General features: G+C 29.8%; 1 long non-coding RNA gene and 1 pseudogene across 2 annotated transcripts; both read right to left on the bottom strand.

Annotated features, from left to right (window-relative positions):
• Positions 1 to 2,909: 2,909 nt before the first annotated feature.
• Positions 2,910 to 5,959, bottom strand: LOC110010301 (uncharacterized). Of its 2 annotated transcripts, none has more exons than XR_016319598.1 (2): positions 5,305 to 5,959; positions 2,910 to 3,584 (listed from the first exon to the last, which is right to left on the bottom strand). It is a non-coding gene; the product is annotated as an uncharacterized LOC110010301 (long non-coding RNA). The 2 variants fall into 2 exon arrangements; XR_016319596.1 differs by having other exon boundaries at positions 2,910 to 3,129.
• Positions 5,960 to 7,350: 1,391 nt separating this feature from the next.
• The window catches only part of LOC110010300 (uncharacterized), a 30,292-nt pseudogene continuing 19,363 nt past the window's right edge, over positions 7,351 to 18,279 (bottom strand).

The following is an 18,279-nucleotide window of genomic DNA, read 5'->3' as shown; positions in this document are numbered from 1 at the left end:
CGAGAAGGCCGGTTTAACCAAGCGATATGGGTGCCTAATACCTTTCCAATATCGTACCTAACTCTCAAATCCTATCTCTTGTTTAAAATTGAGTTAGTCGATTCCAAAGATGAACTAATTCGAAAATTTTCCCTAAAGAGGGTGGCAACTCCTAAAACTAAAATTCTTGACAATGGATATGTAAGCCTTTTACGTACCAATCTATATCTGATAAACAAACGAGCAACTTCTGCGTACAGAACTGTTACTGGTATATAAGGCTTAACAACAGGTGCGTGAGCCTCTACATATCAGTATATTTCTAATATAAACAAATGAGTTTCAATATTTTCTTAGGACAAAAATCATTCAATTAACCTACAAAAACTTATATTCTTCATTCATATTAATACAAAATTGAGTTGATTATACACTACTTAGATTCATTTTTATATAATAAAAATCATAGTTAAATGATTATTTACAACAGAACAAATAGATTAAATGAAAAAAATAAAATGAATCAAAATACAACTCTATCAAGCAACTAAAGAGAGAAAAACAATAAGAATGGATTAAATAGATTGATGCTCTCAGCTCAAGGAATTATTTTTTACCTTTTATTGATTCTCAAATCGAATTTTTTGTAGGTTAATTGCCGAGTTACCTTTTCTTTATGTTCTCTCTTCTTCTTTTTTGCTAGGGTTTTTCTTTCTTTTTTTTTTTTTTTTTTTTCTCTTTTTGCTGCATTTTTGCTGTCTTTTCCTTTATCCTCTTTTCACGTTTTTGCTTTCTTTGTTCTTCCTTCCCCTTTCTTAACGTGATATCCTTTTTTTTATATATCATGCGACTGGGTTTTTAATTTACACCTTAGTCTTTGTATTCAATTATGTTTCACTCTCTTAATTCCTCTCATACTATTCTTCACGTTTTCCTTTTTTTTTTTTTTTTCTTAGCAGACTCCTCCTCAATTAATTAATTAATTAATTAAGGTAATCTTAATTAATCTTAATTAAGCTTTAATCATGAGCTAGTATTAACCTTTAACAGTTTTTAGACCCAACAATTTTATTCTCTGCAAAAGCCCAAATATAGAAAAATTATAAACCTACCAATCCGGAAAATTACCAACATTAAATTAATTAGAGAATTAAAGGATTTTCATCATCGAGCATAAGGGTAAAAATCAAGCGAAAACATGAACTATGATGATCAAATAATGATTGCCTCATGATATGAAATATTGTGAATGAAATGATGATGATGGATGCTTATGATTATAAAAAGGTTATGATGTGAATTGTGATATATATATTATATCTCTGTTCTATTTTGTTTGCATGGTTTGACAAAACAAGTATATTAAGAATTTAGTCAACAAAAACAATTTAACCCTTTTTTTTATCCTTAAATATTAATAAAAATCTTTCATTTAATGAACAATCATAAATGTTATTAGAGGAAAAATAATTGTATGTATAAATTTAGAAATCTTGCAAACATTTTGAGATATCTAAAAAAAGAATAACAAGCAAATAAAATGGGATATAAGGAGTACTTATTAATGTTAATGCACATATTTTTAAGTACTTATGAATTATGGTGAGACTTCTTCCTTTCCTCTAAGCCAAGTTATTTTTAAGTACATTTAATTTAGGAGACTGCTAGATGACATGAAATTTATAGGTTATCTTTGTGCTAACTTATGCATGTGAGATTCAATTCCCAAATGCTTGTATTCTTATTATCTTGTTTCTTAATGCATTTCTTCCTTTTACCTTAAAAAAAAAAAAAAGCTTATGGAATTGATAGGTTGTGTTATTGTAGAATGCTTAATATTATATATGAGAAAAGAAATATTCATGTTCATAATTTTGTATGTAGATGTTCGAAGAGTAATTTAAGTAGTGGAGACCGGTGCAATTATGCTACAATCTGACCGTATATTAGTTCATACATGGATTTAAGCAGTTGTAAACATGAGTTGCACATGAATTTTAAGGGTAAAAAAAAAAAATATTTTGCTCTAAATTGTATGTATATAAATATATATATTGTTGTAATACCCAGTGTTCTAAGAACATAAACGGCCAATGACCAGTGAAGTTAGGAATTTATTGAATCGAAGAGTGCAATCAAATTCAATACGATTCAACTAAGTTTTTATATATAATATTTAAAATGTATTTATTAAATAAAATTGAAAATATAGGTTACAAAAAAAAAAAAACTTTCATATCAAATAAAAAACAATCTCAAATTTGACTGTCACAAAAAGAATTAAAAAATTAGTAAATGATTTTATACAAAAAGAATAAAATATTACTAAATTTAATACTAAAAAAATTATCATAAAATACATTATAATTTTCACATGTGACTTTAAAATTAGGCAATTTAATTATTTTTAATAAATATATTAGGACTTGAGTTTAGATATAAAGAGGTTCAAAAACTAAAAAAATCAGTGTGCACAATTTTTAAGAGTAAATTTTAAAGGCCCACATGTTTCAAAACAACCAAGAATTTGAATCGAACTGATTACGATCCAGTTCACCGATTTTTAGCCCATTTTTATCCAATTTTTACTGGCTCACTACGATTTTTAAGACTGGTTGTTTTGTTATACAACTCGGACCGAATTTGTCACGACCCATTGCATGGGCCAGACCGGCACTAGAGCCCAGATAGGATCGAGGCTACCGAGACCCGTAGTAAGCCTTTGACACCAGTAATATTCATCAAGTCCAATAAGGGTATTCACAACACAAACTCTCTATGAATATATATACCTGAAAACCAAGGCCCAATTCGATATATCATCATCATTCGATAATTATTAGTAACCCGGACCTGTTTTATGATCAATCCATCAGCATTCATAAAAGTATCTATGGAGCTTGCCCGACAATATTTAGCACTAAGTTCCATTCACAATTTTCAAATAATTATTCCTGAAGATCAAATATTTTTGGATATCTTATTACATACATTACTTTCCTAATGTAATTGCGGATCTCTACAAAATATACAATAACAAGAAAATTCAGTTCAGAAGAGGCTATAATTCAACTAAACTTTATTCTACCTAGCTCTGTAAATCAAAGGATACAGAGCTTCTGGCTAATATAGAGGCAGTAACCAAGATTCCTGAAAGAAATTAAGTGAAGCGGAAGCAAGTACTTCAATTCAGTAAATAATACTAAATAATACATGCTCATACAGTCACACAACGTGCTCCTAGGTATTCTAAAAGTGAACATTCATTTAAACACATATGGCATATCAACAGCACCCAAAAACAATATCATCTTCACATAATCAAATAAGTGGAGATTGATCTGTAGGTCACTAAAACCCTCGACAAGCCGTTCTCACACATGGCCCGCCCCTCATAACGTGTGCATCAGGGAGCTGATACTTGACCGACTGATCTAATCCTCACTTAACCAGTCCTCTCATTATTTTTCTATTCCATCTTTTCTTTTCCATTACCAATAGGAGGCCATCCTGTGATTTTCTATATAATATATATCATCAGATGCACACAGGGGCACCGATCTCCCCATACATGGCCGACGGTATCATAGACTGCCCTCACAAACCTACGATGACGCACTTCATCTCAATTCCACACAAACAAAGCACATCATTATCACAACACATGTAATCAAGAAGTACAATTAAATGTAAGTACATCAAACAATTAAATATTATAATGCAAGTGCACAAATAGACATTCTTATGCAAATACATATAAATATAAAAGCAACAAATGCTAATTGGTAATTGGAAAATAAATAAATAAATAGACAAAGCGTTATATAATAATGATTTTCCATATAATGCAAATAGTATGTACTATTTATTATTACTTACAATGATAGATGAGGAAAGACTATAATTTGAATTCAAACTTGTTGGAGCAATGAACGAATTAAAGTGATTCTAATAAAATAAAATTGGAAGGAGAGGAAAGAATTAAATAAAGCATTCTCCTAGATAATAATAAAGGATTACCCTAAATAAATCCTACAACCTATTTATAGGTAAAACTGATCTAGATTCTGTAGAAATTTCGACAAAACCTCCCCTAAAAATTGGATTAAAACCACCTGCTTAAAACTACAATTCAATAATAAATTCTCAAAGCCCATCCATTGGGCAATTCAAAACAACTAATCCCGTCCGCTATAACTGTTATTCATTCATCTAAACATTTACTCAATTCATAATTAATACCAACTAACATCATATTCTTAGTTTATCAAAACGCTATATAATTACATTATCAAAATAAACAAACCACAAATAGTTCTTTTTCCCTTTATAGTGAATAGCTCAACTGATCAATATTTGAGCTACATGTTAGTATATTCTTTTACTAACAACTAAATTGTATTTTAATTAAGAACAGTAGTGGCTTGTTCTTAGGTTTATAATTTATACTTGGAGGTATTAAGGTTCAAGGTTATATTTATATAGAACTAAAACATCCTCAACTTTAACCTAAATTGTATTTTAATTAAGAACAGTAGTTGCTTGTTCTTAGGTTTATAATTTATACTTGGAGGTATTAAGGTTGAAGGTTATATTTATATAGAACTAAAACTTCCTCAACTTTAGCTCACAAAAGTAATCGATTCTAGTTAAACTAAATTAACAATTATCTAATTAACTGACCAAGTCTTTCTAAGGTCATGCTAACTGCTATTTCATCCATTTCTGCGATTTTTCAGCTTAGAAGCCTATGTACCGAATTTGCATTACTTCTTAGTTTATTAACTATTCTTAGTTTATTAACTATGTTTCCACATATATAGATTTAAGTAGCTAAACAATTCTACGTAGTTTCTGATTATTAGCTACCTTGTAACAGGTCAGTTATGCAATACAAGGATAACTGAGTTCTGGACAATTTCAATTTTAAAAGTCTATACACAAAATATGCGCTAATGAACGATTTAATTATTAATCGAGCTCAGGTTGCAATTCTAATTGCATATTCGGAAACCACATGACAAATCCAACATTCTGCCTATTCAGGACTATTCCGGTCAGCAGAGTGACGCCGGCCACCGTCACCGTCCACTGTGGCCGGAGGGTGGCAGACCCAAAATCTCGCCATCATACATCAAACCAAAGCAAGATATATAAGGAGTTCAATTTTGTGATCAAACTCTATAGAAAATACCATATTGTAACAAATCCTCAAAATTCACAACTTCAAAACCTAACATTTCAAAGTCCTTCAATTTCTAAGCCTAAAGCCAAACTAATTCAAAGAATACTGAGTAAAGCAGAAATGACTAGTTTTCGATTTACCTTAGTGAAAGAAACTACCGGAAAGAGCTTGGCTTAGCTATCTAATCCTTACAGCTTTGATTTGCGCTATTGGAGGTCTGTTCGGTGAGAAGGAAATAGTCAGCAGCAAGAGAGGAGCATCCCAATAGCAGTCTTGCCAATTGGGACTCGCCGGAAGTCGGAAAAGCTGGTCGGAGCAGGCTAGCGTCACCACAGGAGAGAGAGCATCTATTCGTCCTAGTCAAGCTCCAATCGGCGAAATGGAGGCCGGAATTGAGATCGCCAGTGTCCAGGAAGTCGATCGCCACCTGGCTTCGTCAGTTTGGTGGCCGGAAATCTGATCGGGAAAAGGGAGGGGGAAATCGCAGTCTGCGATTGCGAAGAGGAGGTTTCGAGCTTCCTTTTTCCTTTTTGTGGACTGTTTCTCTCTCTGTTCTTGATTGGTCTATATCTGGTCAGGCTCAATTTACTGGTTCGGTCAATTCAAATGGAAAACTTCAAGATTTTTAACGGGTTTAATGCTTTATGCTTGGTTCGATCAACTTAGTTAGCGGTTTGGTTTGGGTTCTTCAAGGCTTCAATGTTTCTAAGATTTCTTTTAAACTCTAGGCTTTTTATTAGTTGATTCAATAATATTTAGTTTTAGAATATTACTTTAACAACACAATGCTATAAAATGGGTTTTGTTTTTATTTTTAATAGAAAAGTCCTGAAACAATAAATACAACTTTGAAATGGGTTTTGTTTTTATTTTTAATAGAAAAGTCCTGAAACAATAAATACAACTTTTGATATAAGATAAATAACTAATTTTAATTAAGATTTTTTTTTATATAACTTTATTAGTAGAGTTTTCGGTTTTAAATTTGGCGTTCCGATGTAGGCTTAGGCCCAATATGATCTTTCGGGCTAAAAAGATCCATCCCACGTAGCTCCATAAAGAAAATTTCGGATTTTTATTTGATTAATTCAGAAAGTTTTAAAAATAAAATTACCGGATATTATAATCACAATCCAATTCCCAGTTAAACTAGTCGAACCGACAAGTCCGGTCTACAGAACAATGGTAATAACTGAATTTTTAAAATAAATTTTTTTATAAATAGTTAGTTCTAAATTAGAAAATTTATTTTCAAGTTTAGGCATATAAAATTAAAGCTTATTTAATAATAAAAATTTAGACAATTTATTTGTTATGTTTGAATTTATATTTTATTTGTATCAATCAAAAATTTAAAAATTAAATTAATAAAAAATATGAAATGTGTTTAAAAGGTACTTTCCATCCCCTTCTCACCAAACATCCCTCTCGGTCTATTTAATATTGAAAAACACTAAATAGAAGACGTCAAATAATTCAATGCTCTTACCAATAATAGCATTTGTAGTAATAAATTTGAATCTGCTTCATTCTTGTATTAACAAACTACAGTAGAATATTTAATTCAGGCTTATAGGGAAATTCAAGCTTCTCATGTGGTAATGAGAATTTTTTAGATGACTTGTAAAATTGAGAAGCTGCTTTTATTTCGTCTTTTCCTCTCAAAATTAATGGAAAAAGTGTGTTTTTTTGACGGAAGGACCAAGTAATATGACGAAAGTGAACCTCAGGGATATTATAAATATTTATATAAATGTCGGGGACTACTTAAATAATTATGGCAAACCTCAGGGACGAAATAATTATTTTCCATAATATCTATAAAAATTTATAAAGGATAATTTCGTTTTTTCCTTTCAAAATTAACGGAAAAAGTATATTTTTTAGATGGAAGGACCAATTAATATGACAGAAGTAACCTCATGGACATTATAAATATTTGTATAAATATCAGGGGCTACTTAAATAATTATGGCAAACCTCAGGGACGAAATAATTATTTTCCCCTTGTATAATTGAGAAGCTGCTTTTATTTCCTGGAGAATTTTCGGTCTAAATACTTGTCATAAACTCAGTAAATACATATCCAAATCGAACTCACTGTCTTTTATTCATAAGCAAACTTCAAACCATGGCAAATCTAAAATAAGTTTCACCAATACATCAACCTCCACCACCATTACTTGTTAATGGAATAGACGACCAAATAACAACTTGGAGAAAGTATCATACACAAAGTAATAACATGACAACACAAACTGCTCAGTGTGATGAAAAAGCCTTCCTCGCTAATAAGGATTGACATGAAGAATAGTGATGAACCCCACAAAGAAAATTGCAAAAGATACTGAGAAGCTTACGAAAAAGACCAAATGGTCAATCTCATACCATTTTCCATCTTTTGGTTCTGCACGTGGCATTGGTGATGACTTCAGTGATTCGTGATTGCATTTTTTCTCCACCTGAGATCGGTTGAGAAATGGATTTCCCTCAAAGCTTCTATTGTCGAAAGTACTCAAATGTCGTTCGTCTGGAATCCTACCTGATAAATTGTTGTGAGCCACAGAGAATACCCCTAGGGAGTCTAGATCTGCTAAGCCATAAGGAATTTCTCCAGTTAAATGATTATAAGACAAGTCTAAGCTCTCTAATGCTTTAAGATTCGAGAATGTTTCCGGAATCGATCCTATCAATTGATTATAGGATAAGTTCAAGGAATGAATCTGAAATAGCTTCCCTAGCTAAAATGAAATCTCACCTGTTAGTAATTGTAAGGCATGAGCTTCAGAATATGACCCTCATAATTGTAAGGCATATATTTTGTAACAAACTCAATTTTTGGTTCGACAATGATATAATTCTTGCTCTCCATAGAACTGAAGTTCGCCTAGGGCACCTCCACTAATGTAAACATCATTTTGCGACAATAATATGCCACCAAAAAATAATTGTGTTTCAAAAAGATCACCATCAACTTTCGTCCTTCCAAAGGAGAGCTTATATAAGCAGTTGGGTATGGAGCCAGAAAAAGAGTTTCTTGAAAGATCTAAGAAGTTGAGCTCATTTAGTTCACACTGCCAATTTGGAACGAAACCATTTAAACAATTTCCTCCCAATAGAAGAGCCCGTAATTTTGAAAATGTACTGAATTTATTGGGAATGCTGCCTTAGAGGTTGTTATCTTTCAAGTTTAATGCCAATAGTCCAGATTTGTTGAGAAAACCATCTGGTATTGATCCAATCAACCTGTTACCTTACAAATTTATATACCTTGTTTCTTCAAATTGTGAAGGAATCTGGTTGAAACAAGAAGGCAATGATACAGAAAAGTTGTTATAGGAGAGGTCTACGTAAATAGCTGAAAAAAATTCAAATGATACTTCACCTCTAAAAGAATTATGAGAAAGGTTTACATGATGCAAATCTGTGATGCTGTTCATTCGGCGTGGAATCTCACCTTGAAATCTATTGTTACTCAGATCTAATGCTAATAGGAAAGAGAACTGGGGGGCTGAAATTCTTGATAGAGTTCCCATGAAACTATTGTCATTCAAATGCAAAGACCTTAAGTAAGGTTAAATCGGGCATTGAATATTTCGCCATGGAAGTTATTATGAGATAGCTTTAGAATTCGCAAAGAAATGCAACTCGAAATCATTTTCTCCGGTACTTCACCTGAGAAGCTATTAAAAGACAAATCCAAGCTTCCCAATATACAGTCGTCGCCGAGCGAGAAAAGAAAATCGCCTTGAAAATGATTTTTAGATAAATTGAGAAACTCAATGTTGGGAAACATCTTTTCGTCAATTTCTTGAAGCTGTCCATTGAAGTAATTATCCAAGACATCCAAACAAGAAATATTGAAGCTAGAGTTTGCTGGTAAATGAAATGGACCAATGAAACTATTGTTCCTTAGGCTCAGTTGGGCTAGTGCTGTATTGTTGTCAAGCAACCAAACAGGAAACCTTCCTTATATTTTATTGTTAGACAAGTCGACCACTTTTAATCTAAACTGATGATAGAGAAACTCAAGAATACGAGACAGATGACAATTTTGCAAGACAAGAACCTTTAACTGAAATGGTGGAACCCAACCCGAATACTTTGTCTGAAACATAATTTTGTTGTCACTGAAGTCGACCAACTCAAGACTAGAATGGTTAGCAAACAAGTTGAAAGAGAATAACCCTTCAAAAAGATTATGTCCAATATTAATATAATTGAGGGATTTGAGACTAGATAGCCAAGATGAAGGAATCTGCCCACTGAAATAGTTATAGGATAGATCTAAGTATCTGACAGATGTCAAATTGTATAGACAAAGAGGGAAATTGCCTCCAAACATATTAGACAATAGGTCTAATTGTTCAAGTCGCTTCAAGTAGCACAAACCTGTGAAAGCAATAGTGTTAACCATCTCTGATGTGATTAAATTAAGTCTCCCAAATGTTGAATAAATAAATAAATAATAAATAATACTTCACTTAAACGCGGGAATAGATTTAATGTAATATAATTATTATGTCTAATATACATATGTTAAATAAAGAAATCTATCTTTATTAGTTGACTAATGAATCCATATATGCTATGATTTATTTGAGTTTGAATTCATTTAATGTCCATATTAAATTATGTTTGAACAATATATATATATATATATATATATATATATATATATATATATATATATATATATATATGAAAGCTAAAACAAAGAAAATGTTTAACGAGTTCTCTTTGTTCAGCATTATATTTTTCTTTTTTTAAAAAAATTTTAAGTTTTTTTTTATTTTTCTGTATTTTGATTGGCCAATGCAATTAATTTTTTAATTTAATATGAATAATTGATAAGTTTTAAAACTTAATTTAATCTAATCATATAACCTAATTAAACTGCAACTTTAACTTTTAAATTTTGAATTATTATAGATATTTTAACCTAACCCAACTAAAACACATATTATATATAACTCTTCACCTTCTTTAAAGGTAATTCATTTATTTATCATCTATTCTAAATAATTTCTAATATATAATGTGCACATGTATTATTTTATTGGTTTGAGTGTTCTTTTATCAGTTAGATATGTGTGCATGTTTAGTACGTTCATTTCTTCATTATCAACTATCGTGTTGTATCATTGTCATTTAACCTGGTTTTTCATTGGATGAATGATTTTATTATTCAACTGATATGAATTTAATGTTTGATCTGAATCTGCAAGCAATTTTGTTAATGACTTTAGCATAAAATTGTAAATAATATTTTTTAAATAATAATAATAATAATAATAATAATAATAATAATATAACTTAAGCATAACATTTGTTTTTTTTTTTTTTTGAAAAGAAACATAACAAACTTATTTAAACAATATCAATTACCCACCGCGAGCCAAGCGTGGAATTTCGACTGGTATATATATGAAAGCTGAAACAAAGAAAAAGTTTTAAGCCATTCTCTCCTTTCAGCTTTCTATTTTTCTTTTTTTAGGCATTTTTATAGTTTTATTTTATTTTTCTACAGTTTAATTGGATGTTGAATGTATTTTCAAAGTTCCATAGGTATGTATAGATTATTACGAATTTGAAGTTTTTAAATTTCTTTTATTTTAACTAACTATTATTTTTAATAAAATTACTTTTAGATAATTACAACTTTAAAAATTTTTAAAATTTTTTTGGTGATCTGGTCGTCGCTATTTCAAGTATTTTTACAACCAACTCAAAATTGTTTATAAATTATGGTTTTGTTGATGCATATAATCGTTATGCCCAGGAAACTCTGGCACAAACTTACTCTCAAGCCGGAGGAGTTCGTTGCAGAGGCTGTCTTTAAGGTCTATTGTTTTGCTTCTCTCTTTTTTTTCGATTTTGAATTTGGTCAAATTTGGAAATTTTGGGATTGCATTGAAATTGATTGGAGGGTGTTCCTTTCTTTATTTGCTGGAAAAGATTTGTAAATGAGATTATTAAGGTATCAATCGATAAATTAAGGTTTCTGTATGTATGCTATTTCTATTTTTTTGGAATTTGTATTGTTTTCTAACTCTTACATATCTTGCTTAGAGTCTTGATATATATCAGCTGATATTTTTTGTATTATTATTGATATCTATACTGACAACAAACAGCAATTTGAAGACATAATGGATGGATAAATGTGTCTCAGAATTAGATGTTTATTACTTCAAGAACATGGAGTTGTTATTAGATGCAGATTTACTTTACTTTGCATTCTTTAGGGATTGAAATCTTTGTTTGTTGTCTTCAAATATTCCGTTAAAACATAGAGTTTAATGTTACGGACAAATTCCGTAACCGTGTGAGGCCTAATTGAAGATGCGTACCAAGCTGCGTTTCAACCTGCATGGGTTGAGGCGGCTTAGCGGATTAAGGCGTTCTGCCCTAGTGGTCCATTACCCTATGCAAAGTCTGCATGCAGGCGGGTAGTGTTCTGCTCGGGCACAACTGGTTGAGAGCTGGGCCGCTCTATGCCCGTGACATTAAAGTATGGCCTATACATCCTTTGCCCACATTGTAAGGGAAGATAACATGACTTGAGGTTTTTATCTTCAATTTATTTCCCAACTTTTTGTTGCTTGCTGTAAATGCTCAAAAACTTTGTACTTGCAATTGATCATGGCATGTTATTTATAGACTTTTCTATCTTATTTTGCTCTTCCTCGACTAAGCCATCAATTATTGTTTTTTTTTTTTTTAGGATTTTGGTTTTAGTTGTTTGTATTTTGATTGGCCACATATTAAAATTTTTTAAATATCAAATAATTTATTTTTTTTAACATATAAATAACCAACTATTAAATATTATTATAATTAAAACTTTATTTAAAATATTTCAGTTATTTTTATTCTCAAAAAAAAACTTTATAAAAATAAAATATAATTCATAAATCACAAATATCAATTATTTTTATTAAAAGCGTTAACCAAAAAAATATTATTAAAATGTTTAATAGTTTAATTGATGAATAAAAATTATTTTTATTTTTTATGAATTTATCTCTAACTCAAGCTCTAATATAGTTGTAGTGTTTAAATAAGACTCTAATACATTTTATTAGTTAAATCCTAATCAATACTCTCTTAAACATCAAATTTAAATCTAAAGTATTGTGGAAACAATTTTTTTTGATACATGGAAACAAATCAATTTAATTTTGATGTTTGTTAAAACGTTAACAAAAAATATTATTAAAATGTTTAATAGTTTAATTGATGTTTTTTTAATTTATTTTATACTAATTATGTTAATGATATTAAATCTTAAAAATATGTGAGTAGTAAAGAATTATTAATTAAAATAATGAGACAATACATAAATAAAGACATAAACAAAAATCTAGATTTTTATACTTAAAATTTATACAAAAAAAAGGGTCTAAAGATGGTAGCGAGTCGAGTACCCGCTTAAAATGCACTATCTAAACTCGAACCCGATTATAAATTAGGTACCTGAACCTTTTTAGAAATGTACAAAAGATAATTCATTTGTAAAATATTGCAAAACAATTGTCAGACGCATTTACTGACCTAAAATTACTAACTAAATCTTATATATCAGCTGCAAATGCTCATATTAGAATTGAAGCCCTTAAAGGACAAATTGCCTGTGCAAATGAGTCTAAGGCACGCCTGAAGCGTGGTAGACCAATTAGTTCCAAGGATAAAAATTCTAGAAAAAGAAAAAGAGCAAATATTCAATATGACAAAATTTTAGAAGAGCAAACTACGGAAGAAGTTCTTGACATGACTAATAAGTTCCTGACATGACTAATAAGTTTCTAAAAGAAACTCAGGTACCTGAAATTATTAAAAATAATGAGATCTCAATAAATTATGTCATGTCTGGACAAAGGTTATACCCATTTAAAATAAAAGTCGATGAAATTTTTGCACATAATGTAGCGCTTGATATTGTAAAAGATGATAGGTCTTATTTTTATTGTATTTTAGTTTAATTTTAATAAGGATTTTTAGCATTTTTTAATTACTTTGATTAATTTTTGTTTAGAATTATTTATATTTTTAGTTAAGTTTCTTTGATTCTTGATAAGCTTGATTTGAAGGTTTTTAGTAGGAAAATAGCCAAAATTTGCATCAAAGAACATTGAAGCTGAAAAATGGAGTTAAATGCTCAACATGGCCAAGTCAGTAAAGTACACGACTTGGCCATGGTGTTACCAAGGAAGCTGAAAATTTAAAGTGGGCCAAATTGAATTATTTAGCCTGTGCCAATTTGAAGTCTAGTCGTGGCTTGTGCATGGAGCTATATGGAAATAATAGCAGACTTATCTTGTTTCAGTTCCAGTCCTATTTGGTCAAATAAGACTCCTAATTAGGAAAAAATATAACATAAAACCAATTTCCTATTCAAATAATATTTCTTCCTAAGTAGGCCAGTTAGTTTCCTAGTCGGATTAAAAGACACCTTAGGAAGTCTATATAAAGAGAGATCACTACAACAATCCGATATCGAATCTTGGATTTGAGATCTTTGATCTACTCTTTTCTTAGTTTTCTTTCTTTTAACACTTCGAGCATTCAAGTTTGTTTAAAGAATCAAGGAAATCGTCTATGCTATTCATTGACTAGTTTTTATCTCTAAACTCTTATTCTTGTTTCTACTTTTTATTATTCATATTGACAATGGAATTATTTTCAAATTTAATTGAGTTTTATTTGATGTAGCTTAATTTCTATTCCAATTTATAATATTAGATTTGCTTTTCTTTGTTCAAAGTATAATTTATTATTAAACTTAATGCTTCCAGGCAGAGTTTCTCACGTGGATTGGTTTATTTTATTAATCACTATTGGGAGAAGGGTTTTTGCTATGAAAAAAGGTAATAAATTACACGAGAATAATGACTTGATACGGAAGCTATATGGTTTGACTTCTAAGAGTTTTCATAAGTTAATGACCTTAGATTGTGAATTTATAAACGAACCATAAAACTTAATGATTTAATTCATGTTTGATTATGCTATTAGAAAATAGGTAATTAAATCGGGTTAAAATAGCTACCAATACATCGGGAGAGCTTGTTAGCAATTTGAGGGTTGTTTCCCCTATTTGAACAATTGAAATTGATTAACAAACTAATAAATTAAATTGGATAGAATTAAGTGAAGTCAAAATTCCCTGTAGTTTTTAATCCTTGATTTCTTTTCATCAAATATTCTTGCTTGAGTTCTTTTTCATCACTTTATTTTATTTCTTTTATTTTTACAATTATTCTCTTTATTGTCGTTTAAATAATACTAGGTTAACATAATTTTGGTACTTGGTGTATAATCCTCATGGGAACGATAGTCTACTCATTCTTTATTACTTGTTGCGATTTTGTACACTTACAATTTTGCCTGTTAAAAGATGACGAGGATCTTGAACCTATATCTATCAAAGAATGTAGACAAGGAGATGATTGGCCTAAATGGAAAGCGCAATTGACACAAAATTAAAGTCACTTGAAAAGTGTAAAGTTTTTTGGACCAGTAGTCTAAACACCAATAAATGTTAAGCTAGTAGGATACAACTGGGTATCAGTGCGAAAATGAAATGAGAATAATGAAATTGTGAGGTACAAAGCAAGACTTGTTGCATAAGATATGTAACACCCTAGGTGAATCCCACATCGGTTAAGTGCAAGGTGCAAGTAATGAAGAAAAAAGTATGGACAGACCTTAGACTGTCAAGAGGCCTTTTGGGTGGTCTGGCCAAGGTGTAAGGAGGGTACGGGCCTACCTTGTGTCGACGCCCAGGAACAAAATCGTGCAGGCCTGAGGCCTAAAGCGGACAATATCTTGGTCAGTCTGGGCTGTTACAGCTTGGGCTCAGAGCCCGAGCCTTGTTCCTCTGGCCAGTGGTGGGGCAAACCTTAGCGCGAACGCTGAGTCCCTTAGGGGGGGTGAATGTAACACCCTAGGCGAATCCCACATCGGTTAAGTGTAAGGTGCAAGTAATGTACATAAGTATGGACAGACCTTAGACTGTTAAGAGGCCTACGGGCCTATTTTGTCTCGGCACCCAGGAACAAAACCATGCGAGCCGAGGCCCAAAACAAACAATATCTTGGTCAGTCTGGGTTGTTACAAGATATTTCGCAAAGACCTTGGTCAGTCTGGGTTGTTACAAGATATTTCGCAAAGACCTGGCATTGATTATGAGAATACTTATTCTACGTTTCAATGAGAAACCAAAAACGTAATGATGGGAATAGGACCATTACTTTATGCTAACATTTAGATGGGAAAATGAAAAATATTAAAAGATTAGCCATAAACTAAGAAATTTATAAATTTTAATATACTTACTTGACAAGGAGCCATTAAACTTGTTGCCTCGTAAAGATAATGCTTTGAGAGAAATTTATGGTGGAAGAGTACCACTTAAGTCCTTCCAACTCAAATCTAAAATCTCCAAACTTTTAAGAGCTATAAAATCTGAAAAAAGAAAGTAAAAAATAATTAAAATATCTAAGGTATTAAGTACTTAAATGGAATTCTAATCTTCTGATACTAACGTAGATCATTTTTCCTAATACACATTATTATCTCTCAAAAACTGATATAAATATTTATTTTTTTTCCTCCTTATTTGATTCCGTCTCTTGCATGCAAAGTGATTGAAAACTCAATTGTTAATTGAATATTGCTTTCAAAAGCCAAATAATATGATAATAAGCTAATAACAATCTGCAATCATATATGGAATCTAATATTTACCTTGTTTTAGATTGAAGTTATTTAAACTCAGATCCAATTTTTTCAAGTTTTGCAAGCTAGCCAGCTCTGAAACATGCAATGAGAAAATAAATTAAAATTTTAGAAAAAGAGAAAAATTATTACTATTGTTGTTACATTTTAAAAAGATTGTACATTTCTTTCATAATCAAAATCTTTATTGATGCAAGAGTAGCTATCCATGATAATATGCTTCTGCCCGACTTAGTATAAGTGAGATCTAAAACTTGTAGTTTTTCCAAACTTGATAATCTTTCCACAACTGCATAGTTCATAGTTGTTAAGTTATTAGGCATCAAACTCAAAGAATAATTTTAAAAAGTCTATTTTTAGTTTCACTTGCTTAATTGCGGTGTAATTAGATTTGAATTTCTAAGTTCACAATGTGGGAACTCCAATATTATTTAACAAAAGCTTTTATTTAATTATTGTTTTAAATTAATTTTTGAGTTATTAGCCAACAAAATCAATGAATAATAATTTAAAAATTTAAATATGTAATTGTGGTATTGGAATTGAATATCTAATCTAACAATTCAAAAACTTTAATATTATTCAACAAAATGCTTTGTTTTTTATTTTTAAAGCTAATCTGGCATGATTATTGTTAATAGTAGCTTCTATATAAAACATGCCTTATATGTTGTTTACAGTCGTTATAAAACTCTATGATTCAATTTTATTATATAAATTTTTTTTATTTATAGGATTGTAATTGAGGCTCCCGTTTGTTGTACTTTCTTTTTTCATTTATCCCATATGTTTATCTTTAAAATTAATTCCAAGTATCTAAGTATCTTTAATAATGAAATTTACCAAGTTTCTTTAATCATCTTTGGCAAATTTCAATATATGGTACTTCCTCTATTATGGGGTTATTTTGATAATGAAACTTGATTACAATATTATGCTGTTGCAAACAACGTTATAGTCATTTTATTACAAATCATTTTGGACCATTATTAATTATTTCAAGTAGGATTCTTAATTGTTCTACCTAACAATTTGACAATGCATAATAGTTTATGAAAAATAATAATATAATCAACTATAAGAATTAATAAAATAATATTTAAATACCTAGCGCGAAGCGCGATTTTCGACTAGCTTCCTTTATAAAGTTGGTTTGTCTCTTACCTTTTAAAAGAGATAATATAGTAGAGAATCTCAAGATGAGTCTTGGAGAGTGGATGTAGGCAGATTAGTGCTGAATAACTATAAATCTTGTGTTAATCTTCTTTTAATTTCTTAGATCTTGCTTAATTGCACTCGCTCTATTTTCACATATGTTTTATGTTTTCTGAAATGCAAAGTTGTTTATGTTATTCTAATTCTGAAAGTGTAAAAGATTCATCTTTGTGGATTAATAGAATTCTGGATTTCTATTTATGATTTCTTCAGTTCCAACTTATCCTAATACATATATATATAGACACACATATATTAGCACTTGAGGCCAATATATAACTTTTATTTTGGACTTAAAATGAAATTATTACAATAGTTTTTTTTTTGCAATGAATAATCTTTTATTTGATTCTTTTTTTCATTTTCATGTACTTAATTAGATTTATATTTCAATTTATGTAAAATATAATAAATAGGAATGCATTATTTATATGGTGAAAAATTAATTTTTTTCTTAATATTGTACCAAATGCTGAAAAATTACTATTTTTAAGTGATTTTCTATTTAATAGCCAAATATTAGAAATTAATGTATTTTTCTAAAAATAATTTTCCAGTAAATTATTTTCTAGTAAGTTATTTTCTAGAAACTAATGAAGCATAAAATTTACAATTATATATAAGATTAAAATCCTAAAACAAACTTATCTATTGCTATAAGACAAAAAAAAAAAGTAATGCTTGAACTTTAAATATCAAAGTCGATGCTAAAAATTAATTAGTATAATTAAAATTAAGAAAGAAATTAAATAATTTTATCAGGAGAATCAAATATATATATTCCAATTATGTTAAGCATCGAAGCAAAATGAAGCAATCTAAGGCAAATAAACAACATGGTACTAAAGAGTGGAGTGTTGAAGCATTCACATTTGTCAAACATTGTTTATTTATCTTTGGTTCGTTCATTTATTTAAACTAGTGTTTTTTGTGACACGCGTCACTTATTATTATTTATTCGATATTACTTATTGTTTATACTCATTAATTTATTCTTATATAGTATTAAGTATGATTATAATTTTTCTCTTATATTCTCTAGATATTTATATAATATTAAGGCATGATTGTCTGTATAACAACCTTAAATTAAAATTTATCTCTATTTAAGTAATATTCATATTATAAGCGAATAATATTTTTCTTAAACTTATTTT

The sequence above is a fragment of the Jatropha curcas genome, chromosome 1, assembly GCF_041381405.1.
Source record: "Jatropha curcas cultivar XTBG-Jc1 chromosome 1, XTBG_Jcur_1.0, whole genome shotgun sequence".
In the NCBI taxonomy this organism is placed as follows: domain Eukaryota; kingdom Viridiplantae; phylum Streptophyta; class Magnoliopsida; order Malpighiales; family Euphorbiaceae; genus Jatropha; species Jatropha curcas.
Note: the sequence above shows the minus strand (reverse complement) of the source record. Positions and strands in the feature narration are given on the sequence as shown.